The sequence below is a fragment of the Carica papaya genome, chromosome 9 (assembly GCF_054855325.1).
Source record: "Carica papaya isolate Zhongbai chromosome 9, ASM5485532v1, whole genome shotgun sequence".
Classification (NCBI taxonomy): domain Eukaryota; kingdom Viridiplantae; phylum Streptophyta; class Magnoliopsida; order Brassicales; family Caricaceae; genus Carica; species Carica papaya.
In genome coordinates, this window is record NC_142317.1 from 11,503,561 (window position 1) to 11,527,307 (window position 23,747).

Here is a 23,747-nt window from a genome sequence, read left to right on the forward strand (position 1 = left end):
TTGCAAATGAACTAACGGACCATCGCTCCGGTCCCATTGAATGTTTAATGCTCCATCTGCAAAAAGAATGGTGCAACATGAGAACTTCCCAAGAGATCACCCATCCTAGTATTACTCTCGCCCAAGCATGCTTAACTGCAGAGTTCTAATGGGATCTAGTGAACTAGTGCTGGTATGATCGCACCCATTCTAGTTTGCGCCGCAAGTACATATACTCCTTCTCCTTCCCTCTCCCCTCCCCTCATTTGTTTCGCTGTGCGCGCACCTCACCTCTGCATCTAATTCTAATATCAAGTGAAATACGCCAATGCCTCGACTCATGCCCATACCCTCTCCCCTCCTATCATTTGATTCGCTCTGCGCACACCTCACTTCTTCTTCTAGTTCTAATATTAAGCAAAATACCCTAGCACCTCGACTCATGCCGATATGAATGGATCACCCACCGCACCTTTTTTTTTGTTGTTCTATTATGTAAGGTGCTCGCAATGACACTCTCATCACGTGATGGGTTTTAATTGAATGCGCGAAAAATATTAAGCAAAATACCCTAGTGCCATGACTCATATTTGCGAAAGAACCGGCGGACCGTCATTTCGGTCCCGCATAATATTTAACGCCCCATCTGCAGAAAGAAGGGTGCAACACGAGAACTTTTTAGGAGGTCACCCATCCTAGTACTACTCTCTCCCAAGCACGCTTAATTGCAGAGTTCTGATGGGATCCGGTGAACTAGTGCTGGTATGATCGCAACCGTTCTATTTTGCGCCGCAAATACATATACTCCTTCCCCTTCCCTCTCCCTTCCCAACATTTATTTTGCTGTGCGCACAACTCACCTCTGCTTCTAGTTCTAATATCGAGAGAAATGGCTCGGCGCCTTGACTCATGTCCATATGAACGAAACACCCGTCGCACCTCCCTTTTTGTTGTTCTACTATGTAATATGCTCGCAATGACACTCTCAACACGTGATGGGCTTTAATTGAATGCACGAAAAATATTAAGCAAAATGTCCCGGTGCCATGACTCACGTTTGTGAATGAACTGGCAGACCGTCGCTCCAGTCCCACATAACATTTAACGCCCCGTCCGCAAAAAGAAGGGTGCAACACGAGTGCTTCCCAAGAGGTTACACATCATAGTACTACTCTCGTCCAAGCACGCTTAACTGTAGAGTTCTGATGGATGTAGTGAACTAGTGTTGGTATGATCGCACCCCTTCTAATTTGCGCTGCAAAGACATATATCCCTTCTCCTTCCCTCTCCTTTCCCGTCATTTGTTTCACTGTGCGTGCAACTCACCTCTGCTTCTAGTTCTAATATCAAGCGAAATATCTTGGCGCCTCGACTCATGTCCATATGAATGGAACACCCACCACACCTCTTCTTTTGTTGTTCTACTATGTAAGATGCTCGTAATAACAATCTTATTACTTGGTGGGCTATAATTAAATGCACGAATAATATTAAGAAAAATGCCCCAACGCCGTGACTAATATTTTTGAATGAACTGACGGACCGTTGTTCTGGTCCCGCGTAACGTTTAACGCCCAGTCTGCAAAAAAAAAGGTACAACATGAGAACTTCCCCAGAGGTCACCCATCATAGTACTACAGTCACCCAAGCACGCTTAGCTACGGAATTCTAATTTGATCCGGTGAACTAGTGTTGGTATGATAACATCCTTTCTTGTTTGTGCCGTAAATACATATACCCATTATCCTTCCCTCTCCCCTCCCGTCATTTGTTTCACTGTGTGCGCACCTCACCTCTGCTTCTAATTCTAATATCAAGTGAAATGCCCCGTCGCTTCGACTCATGCCCATATGAACGGATCGCCCGTCACACCTCGTTTTTCGTTGTTCTACTATTTAAGATGCTTGTAATAATACTCTTATCACGTGATGGGCTTTAATTGAATGCACAAAAAATATTAAGAAAAATGCCCTGATGCCGAGCGCAACGTTTAACGCCCCGTCTGCAAAAAAAAGGGTACAACACGAGGACTTCCCAGGAAGTCAACCATCTTAGTACTACTCTCGCCCAAAAATGCTTAACTGCGGAGTTCCAATGGGATTCAGAGAATTGGTGCTGGTATGATCGCACCTGTTCCATTTTGCGCTGCAAATAAATATACCCCTTCTCCTTGCCTCCTCCTTCCCATCATTTTTTTCGCTGTGCGCACACCCCACATCTCTTTTTCTAAATCTAATATCAAGTGAAATGCCCCAACGGCTTGACTCATGCCCAGATGAACGGACTGCACACCGTACCTCGTTTTTTGTTGTTCTACTATGTAAAATGCTCGTAATCAGACTCTTATAGTGTGGTGGACTATAAATGAATGCACGAAAAATATTAAGCAAAATGTTTTGATGCTGCAACTCAAATTTGCAAATTAACCGACGGACCGTGGTTCCGGTGGAGCATAATGTTTATTGCCTCGTGTGTAAAAAAAAGAGGGTGCAACACGAGAACTTTTCAAGAGGTCTACCATCTTAGTACTACTCTCACCCAAAAATACTTAACTGCGGAGTTTTGATGGGATCCAGTGAATTAATGCTGGTATGATCGCACCCGTTCTATATCGCGCTGCAAATACATCTACCCCTTCTCCTTCCCTCCCCACTCTTGTCATTTTTCTCGTTGTGCGCGCACCTTGCACCTCTACTCTTAATTCTAATATCAAACAAAATGTCCCGGCGGCTCGACTCACACCCAGATAAAATGAATGTACTAAAAAAATTAAGCAAAATGCCCTGACGCCGCGACTCACATTTGCGAATGAACTGACGGACCGTGATACTGCTCGCGCATAATTTTTAATGCCTCGTGTACAAAAAAATGGGTGTAACACGAGGACTTTTTAAGAGGTCAACAATCTTAGTACTACTTTCACCAAAGGACACTTAATTGTAGAGTTCTTATGGGATTCGGTGCATTAGTGCTGGTCTAATCACACCCGTCCCATTCTGTGCTACAAATGCATGTGCCCCTTCTAGTGGTGGTATGATCGCACCCATCCCATTCCACGCTACAAATGCATGTGCCCCTTCTCCTTTCCTCCCCCCTCCCATCTTTTATTTCGTTGTACGCACACCCCTCACCTCTATTTCTAGTTCTAATATCAAGCGAAATTCCCCGATTCCTCGATTCATGCCTATATGAATAAATCGCCCGCCGCACTTCTATTTTCGTTGTTCTACTATGTAAGATACTCGTAATAACACTCTTATCACATAATGGGCTTTAATTGAATGCATAAAAAATATTAGGCAAAATGCCCCAGCACCGTGACTCACGTTTGTTAATGAACCGGCAGACCGTTGCTCTAGTCCCGTGCAACGTTTAACACCCCGTTTGCAAAAAGAAGGGTGCAACACGAGGACTTCCCAAGAAGTCACCCATCCTAGTACTACTCTCGCCCAAAAATGCTTAACTGCGGAGTTCTGATGGGATTCAGTGAATTAGTGTTGGTATGATCGCACCTATTCCATTTCACGCTGCAAATACATATATCCCTTCTCCTTCCCTCCCCCGTCTCGTCATTTTTTTTGTTGTGCGCGCACCCCGCACCTCTGCTTCTAATTCTAATATCAAGTGAAATGCCCCGGCGGCTCGACTCACAGCCAGATGAACGGAGCATCCGCTGCACCACATTTTTTATATTCTACTATGTAATCTGCTTGTAATGACATTCTTATCACGTGGTTGACAATAAATGAATGGCGCCAAGACTCACTCCAGCGAATGAACCAGTGGACTGCATCTCCGGTCATTCGTAATGCTTAATGTTCCATATGAAAAAAGATAGGTGCAACATAAGGATTCAGTGGGATTCAAAGGACACTTAACTATAGAGTTCTTATGGGATTCAGTGCATTAGTGCTGGACTGATTGCGCCCGTCCCATTCCCCACTACAAATGCATATGGCCCTTCGCCTTCCCTCCCCCCTCCGATCATTTGTATCACTGTACACGCACACCTCATCTCTGTTTTTAGTTTTAATATCAAGCAAAATGCCCCGGCCATGCCTAGATGAATGGATCGCCCACCTCACCTCTGTTTTCATTATTCTACTATGTAAAATACTCGTAATAACACTCTTATCACATGGTGGGATATAATTGAATGCACGAATAATATTAGGCAAAATGCTCCGGCATCGTGATTCACGTTTGTGAACGAACCGGGGAACTGTCGCTCCAGTCCCGCGTAATGTTTAACGCTCCATCTACGAAAAGAAGGATGCAACATGAGGACTTTCTAAGAGGTCACCCATCCTAGTACTACTCCCACCCAAACACGCTTAACTGTGGAGTTTTGATGGGATCTAGTGAATTAGTTCTGGTATGATCACACCAATTTTAGTTTGTATACCCCTTCGACTTTACTCTCCCCTCCCGTCATTTGTTTCATTGTGCGCGCATCCCACCTATGTTTCTAGTTCTAATATCGAGCGAAAGGCCAAGATGCCTCGACTCATGCCTATATGAACGAAACGTCCGCCGCACCATGTTTTTTATTGTTTTATTATGTAAGATGCTCGCAATGACACTCTCATCACATGATGGGCTTTAGTTGAATGGGCAAAAAATATTAAGCAAAATGCCCCGGCACCGTGACTCACGTTTGCGAATGAACCGACGAACCGTCGCTTCGGTCCCGCGTAACTTTTAACGCCCCGTCTACAAAAAGAAGGGTGCAACACGAGACTTCCTAGAAGGTCACCCATCCTATTACTACTCTCGTCCAAGCACGCTTAACTGCGGAGTTTTAATTGGATCCGGTGAACTAGTGCTGGTATGATCTCACCATTTTTTAATTTCGCTGCAAATACATATGCTCCTTCTCCTTCCCTCTCCCCTCCTGTCATTTGTTTCGCTGTGTACGCACTTTACCTCTGCTTCTGGTTCTAATATCCAGCGAAATGCCCCGGCACCTCGACTCATGCCCATATTAATGGATCGTCTGCCGCACCTCGTTTTTTTGTTGTTCTACAATTTAAGATACTTGCAATGGCAATCTTATCACGTGATGGGCTTTAATTGAATATGCGAAAAATTTTAAGCAAAATGTCCCAGCGACGTGGCTCACATTTGCGAATGAACCGTCGGATCGTCGCTCCGGTCCCGCGTAACATTTAATGCCCCGTCTGCAAAAAGGAGGATGCAACACGAGGACGTCTTAGGAGGTCACCCATCCTAGTGCTACGCTTGCCCAAGCACGCATAACTTCGTAGTTCTGATGGGATCCGATGAACTAGTGTTGGTATGATCACATACTTTCTTGTTTGCATCGCAAGTACATACCATTCTCCTTATCTCTCCCCTCTCGTAATTTGTTTCACTACGCGCACACCGCACCTCATCTTCTAGTTCTAATATCAAGTGAAATTTTTCGGCAAATGCCCAGATGAATGGACCGCCCGTCGTGCCTCTATTTTTGTTGTTCTACTAATTAAGATGCTCGTAATGATACTCTTATCATGTGGTGGCCTATAAATGAATGCACTAAAAATATTAAACAAAATGCCTTCACACCATAACTCATGTTGGCGAATGAACCGATAGACCACGGCTCCCTATCGCGCGTAACGTTTAACGCTACATCTGTAAAAAGACAAGTGCAACATAGGGACTTCCAAGGAGGTCACCAATCCTAGTAATACTCTCGTCCAAGCACCCCTAACAGTGGAGTTCTAATGGGATCTAATGCATTAGTGCTGGTATGATTGCACCAATTTCATTCTACGCTTTAAATACATACATCCCTTTTTCTTCCCTCTTCCCTCCAGTCATTTGTTTCACTGTGCGTGCCCACCGCACCTCTATTTCTAGTTCTAATATCAACCGAAATGCTTCGGTGCCTCGACTGATGCCTAGATGAACAAACTGCCCGCCACACTTGTATTTTTATTTTCTTACTATGTAAGATGCGTTTGACTCACGCCCAGATGAACGGACTGCTCGCTACACCTCTGTTTTTGTTGTTCTACTTTGTAAAATACTCGTAAGAATAATCTTATCACGTGGTGGATTATAAATGAATGCATAAAAAATATTAATAAAGATATCCCAGTGTCGCGACTCACATTTGCGAATGAACCTGCAGACTATGGATCCGGTCCTGCGTAATCTTTACTGCCCCGTCTGCAAAAAGACGGGTACAACATGAGGCCTTTCTAGGAGGTCACCCATCCAAGTACTACTTTCGCTCAAGCACGCTTAACTGCGGTGTTCTGTTGGGATCTTGTGAATTAGTGCTAATATGATTACACCACTTCCATTTTGCGATGCAAATATATATACCCCTTCTCCTTCTCTCACCCCTCCCGTCATTTGTTTTACTGTGCGCGCACACCACACCTTTGCTTCTAGTTCTAATATATAGCGAAATGCCCTAGCACCTCGACTAACACCCAGATAAACGTACCGCCCGCCGCACCTCTATTTTTGTTGTTATATTAAGTAAGATATTCGTAATAATACTCTTATCTTGTAATGGAATATAAATGAATACACAAAAAATATTAAACAAAATGCCCCGACACTGCGAATCATGCAGGCTAATGAACTAGTGGACCGTATCTCCCGTCGCGCGTAATGTTTAACGCCCCATCTACAAAAAGATGACTGCAACAAGAGGACTTCCCAGGAGGTCACCCATCTTAGTACTGCTCTCGCCCAAGCACACTTAACTACGAAGTTCGATGGGATCCGATGCATTAGTGCTGGTATAATCGCACCCTTTCCATTCCACGCAGCAAATACATATACCACTTCTCCTTCCCTCTCCCCTCCCAGCATTTATTTTGTTGTGCGCGCACATCGCACCTCTGTTTCTAGTTTTAATATCAACTGAAATGCCCAGGCGGCTCGATTCATGCCTAGATGAACAGACCGTCCACGACAATTCTATTTTTGTTGTTCTACTATCTAAGATACTCGTAATGATATTCTTATCTCGTGATGGACTATAAATGAATGCATGAAAAATATTAAGCAAAATATCTCAATGCCGCGACTCACACTGGCAGACTGTGGCTCTGGTTACGCGTAATATTTAATGCTCCATCCATAAAAAGACGGGTGAAACACAAGAACTCTGCAGGAGGTCATCCATCCTAGTACTGCTTTCATTAGAATGCGGTTAACTGCGGAGTTCGATACGATCCGGTGCATTAGTGTTGGTATGAACGCACCCCTTCCATTCCGTGCTGCAAATACATATACCCATTATCCTTCCCTCCCCCCTCTTGTCATTTGTTTTGCTGCGCATGCACACTACACCTCTGTTTCTAGTTCTAATATCAAGCGAAATGTCTAGGCACCTCGACTCACGCCTAGATAAATGGACCGTCTGTCTTACCTCATTTTTCGTTGTTCTACTATGTAAGATGCTCGTAATGACACTCTTATCATGTGGTGGACTATAAATGAATACACGAAAAATATTAAGCAAAATATTCTGGTACCGCGACTCACGCCGGCGGACTATAGCTCCTATCGCGCATAACGTTTAACACCCCATCCGCAAAAAGACGGGCTTAACACGAGGACTTCCCAAAAGATCACCCATCCTAGTACTACTCTCGCCAAAGCACGCTCAATTATGCAGTTTCATGGGATCTGGTGCATTAGTGCTAGTATGATCGCATCCATTTCACCTGTGCTGCAAATACATACAATCCTCTTTCCCCCCCTCCCGTCTTTGTTTCCTTGTGCGTGCACACTGCACTTCTGCTTCTCATTTTAATATCGAGTAAAATACTCCGACACCTTGACTCACATTTGCGAATAAACCAGCGGACCATAGTTCCAATGGCGCGTAACGTCGAACACCCCATATGTAAAAAAATGGGTGCAACACGAGGACTTCCTAGGAGGTCACCCATCCTAGTACTACTCTCGCCCAAACACACTTAACTACATAGTTATGATGGGATCCGGTGTATTAGTGTTGGTATGATCGCACCCGTTTCACCTGCGCTGCAAATACATATAATCCTCTTTTCCCCCCCTCCCGTCATTTGTTTCCTTGTGCGTGCACACTACACCTCTGCTTCTCGTTATAATATCAAGTAAAATGCCCCATAGTCTTAACTCATAGTTTCGAATAAACTAGCGGATCATAGTTCCCGTCGCGCGTAATATCGAACGCGGCATCTGCAAAAATATTGCTGCAACACAAGGACTTTCCAGGAGGTCACCCATCTGAGTACTATTCTTACCCAAGCACACTTAACTACGGAGTTCTGATGGGATCAAGTGCATTAGTGCAGGTATGATCAAACTCGTTTCATTATGTGCAGCAAATACATACATTCCTTCTCCTTTTCCCCTCCTTCCGTAATTTTTTTCCTTATGCGTGCACACTGCACCTCTACTTCTCGTTCTAATATCAAGTAAAATGCTCTAGAGTCTTGACTCATATTTGTGAATAAACCAACAGATCATAGTTCCAGTCGCGCGTAACATTGAACGTCCCATCTGTAAAAAAATGGGTAAAACACGAGAACTTCCCGAGAGGTCACCCATTCTAGTACTACTCTTGCCCAAGCATATTTAACTGCAGAGTTCTGATGGGATCCGGTACATGAGTGCTGGTATGATCGCACCCATTTCATTTCGCGCTGCAAATACATACACTCTCTCTCATTCCCTCCCTCTCCAGTTTATTTGTTTCCTTGTGCGTGTAGACCGCACCTCTGGTTCTCATTCTAATATCAAGTAAAATACCCCGGTACCTTGACTCACATTTTTGAATAAATCAGCGACCATAGTTCCAGTCGCACGTAACGTCGGTCGCCCAATCTGTAAACTTTATGGTTCATCCAACTGTGGTGTTCTTAGGAAATTTTTAGGGATGTTGTTCTCTATTTTTGGTAGAGCTATTGGCCTGTAGAGAAATGCTACAATATATCCATGATCATGTACAAGGACCCAACATTGTAAAATGGATGCAAAACCAGTTCATGTCGCTCTTCTGTCAAAAGAAGAAGATCATTATGAGTTTGGGTGTATCATCCAGGATTGTAGAGATTTGCTTCGAGATAGGCCTAATGTAACAACTGCATGGGCTCAACGTAACTGTAACATGTTAGCCCATGAAATTGCTAGAACTGCAAAGTTTTATGATTGTTTCTACATCTGGGAAACTTTGCCCCCAAAAGTGGCATGTCTTCTTTAACTATTAATGAAAGTGGTTATTTTTTTTTATAAAAAAAAGGAGCTAAAAACATGGACAAAATTTTCATGTATATATTTAAGTTTTGAACAATTTTATTATATTGAATTTGAATAATTTGTTATTCTAATATTCTTTAATTAACAATTCCAATAGATGCATGAAACAATTTAGTATTTAATTTTTTATAATTTCTGATGGAAGACGTGAAATTCATGGTTTTTTGAAATTATTTTATTGTATTTATGATATTAAAAATCAAGTGTATTTATAATTAAATTTGATAATTTGATTTATATTAAAGAAGAGAGAAATAAAACTTATGGTTGTCTTTTGCATGAGGTGTATGATATATTTTTTTTATCCTGTCCTTCCCTATTTAATATTTGAGAAATAAAATAATTTACGTAGAATAACACTATTTAGCCCAAGAATAACTACTACTTATTTCAATAGTGCACTAAAATGATCATATTATTTATATTATTATATTTAAAAAAAGCTTATTTTAACCTAACATTAATTATAATATTATATTTTTAACTAATTTTATGTTTTTTAAGTATCAAAAATTATTTTAACTAAACACACTACTTTTGCTTTGATTTATTTAATTTTTTTTAAAAAACCAATCATATATTAATTAATCGTTGAGTTGAACAGCAATATACGGAGGTAGCTCCTCCCATACATGAAACTGCGAATAAAGAATAGTTGCTCTCGCAATATTATGAGCCACTGAGTTACATTGTCGTCTAACTCAGTCTACCTTAATATTTGTTCACCACTGCAAAAAAGTTCAGCAGTTCGTAATAATGAAGTCGATTTCTGACTGATCCTCCTCCCTAGTTAAAACTACTTTCTGGACTGCCTAGGCGTCCACCTCCACTATTCTTAGGCCTTGTACATGATATGTGATATATTACAATGCCCGCCTACTGCCTAGTAGTTTAACCATATATGGTGATCTGTACTCCGTAAACCGTCCTGAAAACACCTTTAATAAACGGCCCTATGAGTCCTAAACAATTGCACCAAATCCACCATTAGACCCGGAACCTAGAATTGTCCCATCAATGTTGCACTTCCACTCCCTTGGTTTCAGTGTTAGCCACTTCTTTGGCACCTCCTGACAGTGAGCCAACGATGTTTCATGTCGGCAACCCAATTCCCGTGCATCCCTCCATTCCCTTAGAAATTTTCGCATGAGATAGATTGAAGTCTGATCTGCAAACAATATTTTCCAACCACAAAGCTTTATTCCTTTCTAACCACAGTTTCCACATGTAGTAGAACACCTCCGCGCTTAAATCTTTCTGTGACTATTTGTTTCCCCCACTCAAATATACCACTGGTTTGCATTGTTTGAACTGGTAGTCCTATTTCCCAGCACCTTCTCGCTTTAAAGCAATCCCTAAGCACATGTTGCACTGTTTCCTCATGGTCGCATCTAGGATATGTAGTATTTACCTTAATTCCACTTTTGCTTAACCTTGAGTTGATAGGTAGAATGTTGCTCAGTGTACGCCATATAAAGTTTTTAACTTTAGGTAGTATTTCTATTTTCCACATGTACTGCCATAGGCTACTCATGTTCACTCTCTAACTTGGCTATAGATTTCTCAAACGATAATAGGCCGATTTCACTGTGTATAAGCCACTTTTTGAGTGCATCCATTTAAGCCTATCTGGACGATAACTCACACTCAACGGAATCCCTAGTATGAGTTCTACTTATTTCTCCACAAACAGGCCCCTTACTAGTCCCTCATTCCAACTCTGATCCTCTCTATTTAGTAGGTCGCTTACTCTCATGTCCTCAAAGCCTGAGATAAACTAGCTCCTGATGAAAGCATTGCCTTCCCCCAGCAACCATGGATCCTACTAGACTTTGACTTACTGTCCAGTTCCAATAATCCAACACATCCCATTTCTTATCAAATCCATGGTGGCTGATAAACTTTGCTAGGTAAAGCTAGGTCTTGCACCTTGTGACGAGGTAAAGATGTATCCTTGAGGGAAGTATTTGACTTTAAGAGTGCAGGAGACCAACAAGCTGGGATTAGTAAGAATTTTCTAAACTTGTTTCCCTAACAACAAGGTTGAATTTTAGGAGTGATCGGAATCTTAAGCCATTGTCCAACTTGCTGCGGCTCATTGAGTCCCAAGACATCCAATGAAGATGTCTCCTTCTATTCCATTTCTTGCCCCACCAGAAGCTGTTCATCATTCTTTGGAGTTCTTCAAACAACCTAATCGACAATTTGAACACATCCATACAGAATGTCAGAATTGTTTGTGCCACTGACTTTATCATAATTTCCTTGCTAACTCTTGATATGAAATCAATGAGACCATCCCTATAACTATTTAGCCAACATTTCATTGACAAAATTGAAAATACACTTCTTCCCTCTACCTACCAAAGAAGGCATTCCCAAGTACCTATCATGATTAGTATCATTTTGTACCCCCAAAATTGAAATCAACTTGGAATTAAAAGTGGTTGTTGTATTTGCAATGTAATAGACACTAGATTTCTACATATTAATAGCCTGGCCATACACAGCCTCATAATCCATCAAAATACCCTTAACCCTCGAACATTCGTCCTCATTTGCTCTAAAGAAGAAGAACAAATGGTCCGCGAACAATAAGTGGGAGATGTTCAGACTCTGAGGACAAATTTTTATACCATGGATTGCTCCTTACAATTCTTCTCTCTGAAACGTGGCCGAGATGCCCTCGACACATAAGATGAAGAGGTATGATGATAATGGATCACCCTGCTGCAAACTGCAGTGAGGAGTGATTGGTCCGACTTCTATCCCATTAAGGTTCAGTTTGTAAACAACTAAAGAGACACAATTCATCAATAGATTCACCCACCTGCTGTCAAATCCCAACTTCATCATTACCACTTCTAGATACTTCCATCTAATCCGATTGTATGCTTTACTGATGTCAATCTTCAAAGCAATCTTAGATCTTTTCCTCTGCCCTAATATTTTTATGTAATGTATTAGCTTAAAGCTAACAAGATATTATTGGTCATGTGCCGTCCTCGAACAAAAGTAGATTGAGTTTTCGAGATAAGCTTCGACAAAACCATCCCTAATTTATTAGCAAGAGTTTTTTAAAATACCTTGTAAATAACATTACCGAGGGATATTAGTCATAGGTCTTTTATCGACTCCAGGCGATCCTTCTTAGGAACGAGGACAATAATTGTGTCATTGATATTATGTGGAACCCATCCTTATTTGAACCAATTTTTGCAACACCCTATGAAGTCCAATTCCAAAATCTCTAGTAGAAAGCGGGGTTTATACCATCCAGTCCTAGAGATTTATCCGGATGCATTAGAAAGACCATTACTTTAATCTTATCTGCATTTAGTTGTCTCAGCAGACATGCATTAGCTTCCCTCGGAGCACTGCTCTCAACACAATTGATCACTGGTTCTAAGTTGCCATCTGTAGCAAAGAATAAGTCAGTAAAGTAGCCAACTATATGGTCTTGAAGCTCAGTCTCCTCACTAATCCAGTTTCTATTTACATCTAGCAAGGCTTCAATGTGATTTCGACATTTGTGTTGTGAGGCTTGCTGATGGAAATATTTTGAGTTTCTATCATCGTGTTTGAACCAAAATTTCTTTGCCCTTTGTCTTCAAAAGGTCTCCTATTGCTCAAGCACCTGAATATATTTTTTACTTGTTTCTAAGCATCTCTCCCTCCCAGCTATTCTTCACCTCAATAACTAATCATACAAAAGTCCTTTTTGGTCCTGAAAGTTTGGTATTTGGATTTTACCCCAAGAATATAGGAAGTCACCACAAGAAGTAATTCTCTACCTAATATCCCCAGAACCTTTAGCTCCCAAATTTGTCTCACCGTCTCTCTAATACTAGGATCAAGTAACCATGCATTTTCAAATATAAACCATTTATTCCTATGCATATGACCTTGTCTTTCACACATAAAAAGAAATGGGTGTGTGGTCAGGGATCAATGCGACGAGATTCTCCAACTAGGCGTAAGGGAACTAGGTCATCCAACTGTCATTCCCCATGCACTTGTTAAGCTTTTCTTTAATAAGACCATTCTCCGTACCCCTAGACCAAATAAATTGATACCCCAATAAAGGAATTTATATCAAACCACAACTCTCAACTGTCTCCCTAAAACCTGACATCAAAGCTTTAAAAGGCGCCGCCCCACTTCCTTATCCTTTCACAAGATAATATCATTAAAGTCTCCTATAACAGGCCACACACCACTCTATATAATGGCAAAGCTATGCAAAAATTATCAAAAATCTCTTCTCCTATATCTCTGCGGTATACTATAGAATCTAATAAGGCTCTAGTTGACTCCCTCCTCTAATTTCCACCTTCATATCAATGTGATTCATGGAGTACGATGTGATTGAGATCCTGCTAAACCCCTTCCTCTCCCCACACGGTCCACTTTAAACACATTATTGGATCCCAATTTATTTTTTATGTTTTCTAAAGAGTTCTTTATCACCAAGTTTCCATTAAAAAAACTACTTCTAGCCTGAATTTTCTTACTAGCTCCTGTATGGCTACTATTGCGTGGGAGTTGTCAAGTCTCTGAAAGTTTTAGTTTAGAATCCTCATCGCTTTCGGTGAGCCTGCTCTGTAGGTCTCGCCGATTTCTCCTGTAGTTGTTTATGGTAAGATGAGTCAACTTCATTTCTCAGTCTGTTCCTCTGCTTCTACCTTAGATACGGTTTATTGACGGGTTCTTTTCTTTCCCTCCTCTTGGGCCGAGCTAATATTCTCAACTTTTGAAGTTTGGATCCAACCACTATGCAGGCCCAAAGCTTCTTTCGTATTGCAACCCATAAATGATTCCTAATCCGTAAAATCACCTCTCGTCTTTTTTCTCCCCTACTGATTCGAATCAATGTTATCCCCACTATTCGAATTTTTTGAAGTTTTATTATGATTTGAAGATTGACACTCGTGCCCCAAATCCTTAGATTACACCCCCTTGTTCATACCTCAACCAATGATTGGTCGGAGACAAGTTCCGGCAAAGATTTTCCCTAAGAGAGTCATCCCATTCTGCCTTCATAGAACCAGCCTACATGAGTAGTAATAACTTATAGAAATTCTCAGTATGTCCAAGACGTTTGCAAAGATAACAGAAGGTAGGTAATCTTTCATATTTGAACATAGAGTACATAATGGAACCATCCCTCATATTCAGTTTCTTTTGCCTAAAAAGTGGTCATCGCACATCCACTGCCACTCTTAACCTCATGTGTCCCTTATCATTATTGGTTACTTGTCGAGTATCATACTTAATGAACTTCCCCAAGAATTTATTGAACTGTTTTGCCATTGGTTCATAAAAGCACCCCATTGGGAGTGAGTGAACTTGAACCCAAAACTGGATACGGTTGATTTCGACCCTCGTCAGGTCTTCCCCATCCTGTAATCGATGAATTACCCATAAATGGTTATTAAACGCCCACGGGTTGCCATTTATTATCCTCTCAACATCCACCTCACAAAAGAAGCAAAACAAATATCTATCATTCCCCAGCTCCTTGAGACTGACTGCCCTTAACGGCCGCCACACATAAACCAAAGTGTTCAGCATGGGATCAAATTTTATCACAGCCTCGGTCAAGAAACGCCCTACCAAAAACATATCATAGGATTCTTGATGCTCCAAAACAGCATTTGTAAATATCCCATCCTCTTTCTTCTGCGTTTGTGATCGAAAGGGCAACAAGTTGTGCCTCCATATCGATATCAGTCACGGTGGTCACCGGTGTAAAAAACCATACAAATGTGCCAAAACGGTATACATAAAAGATAGAACGTGTCAAACATCAGACTTTAATAAATTATTATTAATTGAGTTAAAATTCCCTTTTGATTTATTTACTTATTATATCAATTTTTGTTGTTGTGATATTAACAACTATTTTAACTAAATATACAATTTTATTTTTTAAAATAAAAAAAAAACTTTTTATATTTGTTTCTATTAAATATCTACTTTTTTTTAAAAAAATATTTTTATAAAAAGATTATTCAAAATAGAATTTTGTAACTCATATTAAAAAGCTACAACCTCGTCTATCACAGCCTTATTAAATTATCGTACATTAACGTTAACTTCAAGATTTTGTTTTTAAGTAAAACTAAAAAAATTAACATTGGTATTTCGATTAATAAATCTAATTTTAATAGACATTGGTCAATTACTCAACTTTTGTCAATTTAACTGATATTTGAATCGATATAAAAAAACTTATGTAACATATATCAAGAGTATAAATAGGTATAATATGATATTAATTACAACATAATATGTAACGACCCCGGAAATATCCAAAGGAAATAAAAGATAATTAAAGTACAGAAGCATATGAATGTTCATGGTTTACATTCCTTACACAAATAACTTAAAGTACCAAACAGCGTTACGGAATTCACTCTTTTGAAAGAAATATAAGAATAAAGAAATAAACGGGAAATAAAGAAATCTAGTATCTACTCGCAATCTTCCTGCGGATCGGGCTCTGGAACCTGGTCATCTTGATCTGAAATGGTTAAATAAGGGATGAGTTACACTAACTTAGTAAGGATATCATACTATATCACCGACACAGAAGTAAAGGTTGGTATAAAATCAACATACTAATGGAGCACTTAATTTAAATAAATTCGTTTATCATAAATAAAAATATGTACCGTTCACTTACCGTAATGGGATTCATAAAAATAACCTATGCAGACAATTAATATCATACAAATCACAGTTTCATGTAAAATCAACAACATAACACATATCACAAGTCTATATACATCGTCAATAAGCCAAACAATAACTGTCACTTTTTCACCAGGCTACTAGTATCCATGGGGGTTCATAGGGATGTTCCTGCCACACGCGAAGCATTTTCTTTAATAATCTCAATTATGGGCTGTCCCCATACCCCGTCCGGTATGAGCGCCAAATTATTAAACCCCAATACCTCGTTTGGTATGAGCGCCAAATTATCATGTTTACATACCCCGTCCGGTATGAGACAACATTCATGGTAGGGTTCCCAATGTACCCGGTCCATCTATGATCTCTCAGGATATTCAGTAAGGCTGCTGTTTTCATCTATTCATCTTCCCACACAACTTTCCCATTTTTTCGTTAGTCTCCATTTTCAAAATCAACCATAATCACACAAACAAACAAACATGCATTAGGGAATACAAGTATGTCTCAAGTTTTCAACTAAATGGTGATCACGTAAGGCAATAATACATGCATTCAAACCATTAAATTGATAAATCAGATATTATCATGCCTTTAAACTATAAAATAAATCAACAGAGAATAATTTTTAATTTTGGCTTTATTAGCAATTACGTAATTAATTATGCATATTTATTAAATTCACACAAAATACTATATTATTATTTATTTAAACTTCAATTCTATGATAGGGAATAGGGTGATGGATCCTTATTCGATTTGATGCCCTAAAAGTTAAGCTGTTCGACTGCGCCTACGGGCGATTCCCGGGTTTCTTGAATTTTTCTTCGGGAATTAAAACGCGCTAATAGTACCTACAAATGTCCCAAAAAATCAAAAAATCAGTCTCTAGACCCACTCGGCCAATTTTAAAATTTCAGCACGACGACTTCGCCGTGCTCCAACGTCGGCCCCACCGCCGCCTGCAGCGGTGGTCCACTTTATGTCGGCTATTTTAGGCCGGTTTTGCATCGATCTCTATGAGAAAACATATTAAAGGGCCTTGATTGGCTGAAAAAATACAAATATCTGAAACTCACCGGCAACGGGGCTCTCTGATGCGGCGACTCCTCCGGCTCACGTTATGGTTGGGTGTTTTGCTTCGGTCAACCTGTAGAGAACGACACGGTGATCACAATGGTAGAAAGATTACACATAACGGGAATCGAGAAGAGCCTCATCGGAGGTGTTTTATGAAATTTTCTGCGGCTGCGCCGCCGGGCTTCGCAACCGTTTTTCAGCCAATTGGCCGATCTTTTTGCTCCAATTTGGCCATGGGTGAGCTTAAAATTTAATTTCAAGAAAAAAATGAAAGTTTTTACCTTTTTTGGCGGTCAGAAAGGGTTCCGATGCAGCAGTGGGTGGCGGCAGTTCCTTCCCGGCGGCCGGGTCTTCTTTTCCGGCGAGGGGTTCTGGTAGCTAGGGTTAGAGTTTGGTGCAAATGAGAGTTATTTATATCCGTCCGCTTTTGATCTAGGCCGTCTGATCGTGATTAAATAGGGAGTGAATATGGACTGTTCATTGCAATTCAATATGGGCTGTTTATCGTGATCTAATCTGGACTATCCGATCGCGTTTGAATCTAGCTGTTCGATTGAGTTTGGGAGAGAGCGCATCCAGGCCATCCGTGCGCGCGAGAACGGACCTAGGTCGTTCGATCACAAGCATGTGGATCACTCATGTGGCTCCCCGCGTGGCACTGTGTCAGCGCTCGTTGCCATGTGGCTCGTCCTGGTTCGTCGGGACTGCTGACCGGACATCCTACGTAGTAATTTTTTTAAATTGCATTTTGACCCCTGATTTCTTATTTTTCTTTTAAAAATACCCCAGACCCAAATTTTTACCCATTTTCTCCAAAATTGCTTTCAATTTCATCCTCTATTAATTTTACTTTCTTTTTTACCCTAAATTAAAATTAAAAATTAAAAAATTAAGAAATTATATTTATAATTAAATCTTAAATTATATTAAAATTAAATTTAGGGTATTACAACTCTTTCCCCCTTAAAAGAAATTCAGTCCCTCAAATTTGTCTCTCTCACTCTCAATCAAACAACTGGGGATATTTGGCTCTGTAGTCTAATTCTAGCTCCCATGTGGCCTCTTTCGGTGTTTGATTCTGCCATAAGACCTTAACAAAGAAAATTTCCCAGTTGCGGAGTAATCTGCTCTTTCGGTCCACAATGCCGACCAGTACTTCTTCGTAGGACAGATCCTCCTAGATTGAAAGAGGCTTGTGGGCCAATACGTGAGAGGGGTCCGGGTTGTACTTGCACAGCATGGACACATGAAACATATTATGGACTCTGAAAATTTCTAGAGGCAGTACCAGTCTGTAGGCGGCGGTACCAATTCTGTTTAAGATTTCAAATGGTCCAATAAATTGGGAATTCAGTTTTCCGCTTTTGCCGAACCTACTGATTTTCTTGAAGAGAGTGACCTTGAAGAATACCCAATCACCTTTCTCAAATTCCAAATCCCTCCTCTGGATGTCTGCATAGCTCTTCTGCCTACTTTGAGCCATCTGAATGTTCTTCTTGATTTTAACTATTTTGGATGTAGTCTCGTCTACTAGATCTGGGCCGAACAGTTTTCTATCGCCCACTTCTTCCCAACAAATCGGCGATCTGCATGGGCGCCCATATAATGCCTCAAACGAAGCCATGCCAATACTCACTTGGTAGCTGTTATTGTAAGCGAACTCTATCAAAGGTAGATGGTCATCCCAATGGCCCTTAGAGTCAAGAACACAAGCTCGTAACATATTCTATAGTTTGCGAATTGTCCTTTCTGATTGTCCATCAGTTTGAGGGTGGAATGCAGTACTAACGGACAACTTTGTTCCTATGGCTTGCTGAAAGCTAGACCAAAATCGAGAAGCGAACTTGGGGTTCCTATCAAATATTATTGTCACTGGCACTCCATGTAGTCTAACTATTTCTTGGATATACATTCTTGCTAACTTGTCCAAGGGATCGGTCATCCTGATGGCCAATAAGTGGGAAGACTTAGTAAGTCGGTCAACAATTAGCCAGATGGCATCATGTCCTTAGTATGCCTTAGGTAATCCTGTCACGAAGTCCATGGTGATATGTTCCCACTTCTATTCTTAGATCGGTAATGGCTGAAGTAGCCCACCTGGGCGTTGATGCTCTACCTTGACTTGCTGACATACCAAACACTTAGAAACAAAGTTAGCTATATCTCTTTTCATCATGTTCTATCAAAATCGGGGTCGCATACTTTGGTACATCTTAGTACTTCCGGGATGCATGACAAACTTTGAGCTATGGGCCTCCGTCATAATGTCATTCTTTAACTCACTATCACCTAGAACATACATCCTATCTTGGAATCTGAGCAACCCATCGGTAGAGACTCGAAATTTTGAGTTAACTCCCTGTTCTACATCTTTCTTAAGGACTGCTAGGGTGGAGTCGGCGGACTGAGCTTCCCTTATTCTCTAGATTAACTCAGGCTGAATGGGCAGGTGGCCCAAACATGTGACTCTCATCAGGTCCTGAAGTCGTACCTGTTATGCGGCCCCTATCTACCTGCATTCTAAAACTATCAATTGGGCTAATGTACTTGTACTTTTTCTGCTGAGTGCATCGGCTACCACGTTACCCTTACCCGGGTGATACAAGATGTCGCAGTCATATTTCTTGAGAAATTCTATTCACCTTCTCTTATGCATATTGAGATCATTCTGAGTGAATATGTATTTCAAACTCTTGTGATCGGTATAGATCTGAAAGGTCTCCCTATACAAATAATAGTGCCAAGTTTTCACGGCTTTTATGATTGCGGCAAGCTCTAAGTCATGGGTGGGATAGTTTTTCTCATGACTCTTCAACTGTCTGGACCCATAGGCTATGACTTTCCCATGCTGCATCAACACACAACCCAGACCTAGGTAGAAGGCATCACTGTAAACTGTATATCCACTCGATCTGCTTGGTAAGGTAAACGCAGGTACAGTAGTAAACTGCTTTTTTAGTTCTAAAAAACTTATTTCACAGTTCTCGTTCCACTCAAACTTGACATTCTTCTTCGTGAGCCGAGTCAGAGGAGCAGCTAGACTAAAAAATCCTTCCACAAACCTGCAGTAATAACCCGTCATTCCAAAGAAACTACGGATCTCCTTAACTAATGTCAATTTTTTCCAACCGAGCACTGCTTCAACCTTTTCGGGATTCACTGACACTCTATCCTTTGATATGATGTGTCTTAGGAAGGTGGTATGTTCAAGTTAGAACTCACACTTACTCAACTTTGCATACAACTTCTTTTCTTTGAGAACCTGCAAAACTTGAGTCAAATGGTGGGCATGTTCCTCTTTGCTTTTTGAATAAACTAAGATGTCATCAGTGAATACAATAAGAAACTGATCAAGGAATTATTTGAAAACCCTGTTCATCAAGTCCATGAAGATGGTTGGAGCGTTGGTTAGTCCAAAAGGCATGACCAGGAACTCATAGTACCCGTACTTGGTTCGAAATGCTGTCTTGGGGATGTCTTCTGCCCTGATTCTTACCTGATAGTAATTGAACGTAGGTCTATTTTGGAGAAAACTTGGGCACTTTGTAACTGATCGAAGAGATCATCAATCTTGGAGAGGGGATACTTGTTCTTGATTGTGACTCTGTTCAGACCTCTGTAATCAATACATAACCTCAATGTCTCATCTCCCTTTCTGGTAAAGGTGACTCTGGCACTCCAAGGGGATACACAATGTCAGATAAACCCACTGGCCTACAGTTCAGTGATCTGTTTTTTCAGTTCCTCCATCTCAACACGGTTTATGTGGTAAGGAGCGACAGAAATGGGCTGGGTGTCTAGCTGAAGGTCTATGGTGAATTCGATTTCTCTGTCCACTGGCAGACTGGGTAATTCATCCAAAAACACATATGAAAAGTCACGAACTACCGGAATCCCTTGAATACAAATATCTTTCTTGGGTTTACCTAGTTAGAGAAAACAGCAGGGTCAAAGTACTTGATAATAAGAAAATTTGTCGTGAGGAAAAAATACTAAACGATTTTATTAATTTATAAATGGTTCCTCATCAGGAGGATTGAATACAACGTTCTTACTAAAATAATCTACGGTGGAGTGATACGTCGCTAGCTAGTTCATACTCAATTTCCTATATGCTATATCTATGACACAGGCTTTGTGTACAGCTTTTCCCAATAGTGTCATACTCCCAGCAGTAGACACAAACAACACAAAATCAAGTTTATCAGGTAATACATTAAATTTTGATGCAAAAATAGGTAAAATAAATGAATGTGATGCACCAGTATCAATCAAAACATGAGCAAGATAGTTATAGATAGTGTACATATCTTGTACCACGTCCGGGTTAGCTTCTGCATCTTGCTGGGTGATATTGTAAACTCTGCCTTAGATAGGAGGTCTGCCCTGATTCTGATTCCTTAGGCACTCCCTCGTATAATGTTGGGCACTACCACATATGCGACATGTGTTGTTGAGGTGATAGCAGGGTCGGTCCCTATGATCCCCGCCACAATGTTGACAGATCTTACCGCGTCCTGCCACTGGAGCCTGAGAGGGAGCTTAGATCACCGGCCTGGGCCTTTTGTTTTGTTGAACAGGCGCAGTAGGTGTTGTTCTGCAGGATGGAGCTGAGGGTCTTAGGTTCCCTATTTCCTGGGAGAAGGTGCAGAAGCTCATCTCCACTAGCTGTGCCTTGGCCAGAACGGCCGAATAAGTCCTGAGCTCCAGCACAAATAAATGCTGTCTGATCTTTGGGCAGACACTCGAACCTTCTAGCCTTCCTACCTTCATCCAACAATGTCTCATGGGAATATCAGCCTAACTCTATAAACTTGCGAGTATATTCTGATACAGTCATGTTTCCCTGGACCAACTGTACAAACTTCATCTCCTTCAGATGTCGGAGATGTTCTGGAAGGTATTCTGCACAAAAAGCCGCCAAGAACTGTTCCCAAGTAACTAAAACATGCAGGGTGGTCTGTTTGAGTTCCCACCAATGGTCTGCTTCTCCCACTAGCATGTAGGTAGTAAGGGTGACTTTCTGTTTGGGAGTCACTCCCAGGGTCTTGAAGGTGTTCTCTGTCTCTGCTAACTAGTACTCGATATCTTTAAAAGAGGATACCCCTATAAAAATAGATGGATTTAATCTCTTATACCTCTCTATATAGTTTGGTCCATCATGGGAGGAGCTGGGTCCCGTGGAAGCGGGATTGGGTCATGCTGAGGATGGACTGGGTGGCCCTGCAGTGGTACTTACTGATACAATGGGGATATCGGATTGTACTGTGGTGGTGCCGGGTGGTACTGTGGCTGGGGCATGGATCATACTATGATGGTGTCGGGTGGTACTGTGGAGGAGCAAGATCATACCAGGGTAGCTCGGGATCCTCTCGTTGCAGGGGTGGCCCAACCTGTGGTAGTCGAGGAGAGTCAGGTAGCTCCCTCCTTTCCTCTCGGCCCTGCTGGGCAGCAATGAGCCTTTCAAGCATCTCAAATATCTGGTCAACATCTTCTCTAAGTGAGCCATCTCGGGCTGCTCGGTTTAGTGGAGGTCTTCTTCTATTCATCTATCTGTACCTGCATTTCATAAGAAACGATTGAGTGATAATCCATGGTTTTAGTGTTCCCTAAGAATTTTGTGTAAGGAATGGGTCCGAGGGATGCGGCTTTAATACCAATTGTAACGACCCCAGAAATATCCAAAGGAAATAAAAGATAATTAAAGTGCAGAAGCATATGAATGTTCAGGGTTTACATTCCTTACACAAATAATTTAAAGAACCAAACAGTGTTACAGATTTCACTCTTTTGAAAGAAAAATAAGAATAAGGAAATAAACGGGAAATAAAAAAATCTAACATCTACTCGCAATCTTCTTGTGGATCGGGCTCTGGAACCTGATCCTCTTGATCTGAAATGGTTAAATAAAGGATGAGCTACACTAGCCCAGTAAGGATATCACACTATATCACCAACACAAAAGTAAAGGTTGGTATAAAATCAACATACTAATGGAGCACTTAATTTAAATAAATTCATTTATCATAAATAAAATCATTTACCGTTCACTTATCGTAGTGGGATTCATAAAAATAACCTATGCAGACAATTAATATCATACAGATCATAGTTTCATGTAAAATCAACAATATAGCACATATCACAAGTCTATATACATCGTCAATAAACCAAACAATAACTGTCACTTTTTCACCAGCCTACTAGTATCCATAGGGGTTCATAGGAATGTCTCTACCACACGTAAACCCTTTCCTTTAACAATCTCAATTACGGGTTGTCCACATACCCCCTCTAGTATGAGCGTCAAATTATTAAACCTCAATACCCCGTCTGGTATTAGAGTGAAGCAGGCTGTCTCCATACTCCGTTCGATATGAGCGCCAAATTATCATATCTCCATACCCCGTCCAGTATGAGAGGACGTTCACTGTAGGGTTCCCTATGTACCCAGTCTGTCCAACATCTGTAAGGATATCTAGTAAGGTTGTCGTCTTCATCTATTCATCTTCCCACACAATTTTCTTATTTTCCATTAGTCTCCATTTTCTAAATCAACCATAATCACACAAACAAACAAACATGCATCAGGGAATACAAGCATATCTCAAATTTTCAACTAAACAATGATCACATAAGGCAGTAATACATACATTCAAACTATAAAATTGATAGATCAGATATTATCATATCTTTAAACTGTAAAATAAATCAACAGA

At 40.8% G+C, this 23,747-nt stretch overlaps 9 pseudogenes; all 9 read right to left on the bottom strand.

The window, feature by feature from the left end:
• Window positions 1–67: 67 nt before the first annotated feature.
• Window positions 68–186, bottom strand: LOC148239816 (5S ribosomal RNA; annotated as a pseudogene).
• A 450-nt stretch (window positions 187–636) lies between these two features.
• On the bottom strand, window positions 637–755 carry LOC148239817 (5S ribosomal RNA; annotated as a pseudogene).
• A 1,708-nt stretch (window positions 756–2,463) lies between these two features.
• Window positions 2,464–2,582, bottom strand: LOC148239818 (5S ribosomal RNA; annotated as a pseudogene).
• A 792-nt stretch (window positions 2,583–3,374) lies between these two features.
• Window positions 3,375–3,493, bottom strand: LOC148239819 (5S ribosomal RNA; annotated as a pseudogene).
• Window positions 3,494–4,249: 756 nt separating this feature from the next.
• Window positions 4,250–4,368, bottom strand: LOC148239820 (5S ribosomal RNA; annotated as a pseudogene).
• A 335-nt stretch (window positions 4,369–4,703) lies between these two features.
• Window positions 4,704–4,821, bottom strand: LOC148239821 (5S ribosomal RNA; annotated as a pseudogene).
• A 1,815-nt stretch (window positions 4,822–6,636) lies between these two features.
• LOC148239822 (5S ribosomal RNA) lies at window positions 6,637–6,754 on the bottom strand (annotated as a pseudogene).
• Window positions 6,755–7,864: 1,110 nt separating this feature from the next.
• On the bottom strand, window positions 7,865–7,983 carry LOC148239823 (5S ribosomal RNA; annotated as a pseudogene).
• Window positions 7,984–8,507: 524 nt separating this feature from the next.
• On the bottom strand, window positions 8,508–8,626 carry LOC148239824 (5S ribosomal RNA; annotated as a pseudogene).
• Window positions 8,627–23,747: the final 15,121 nt, after the last annotated feature.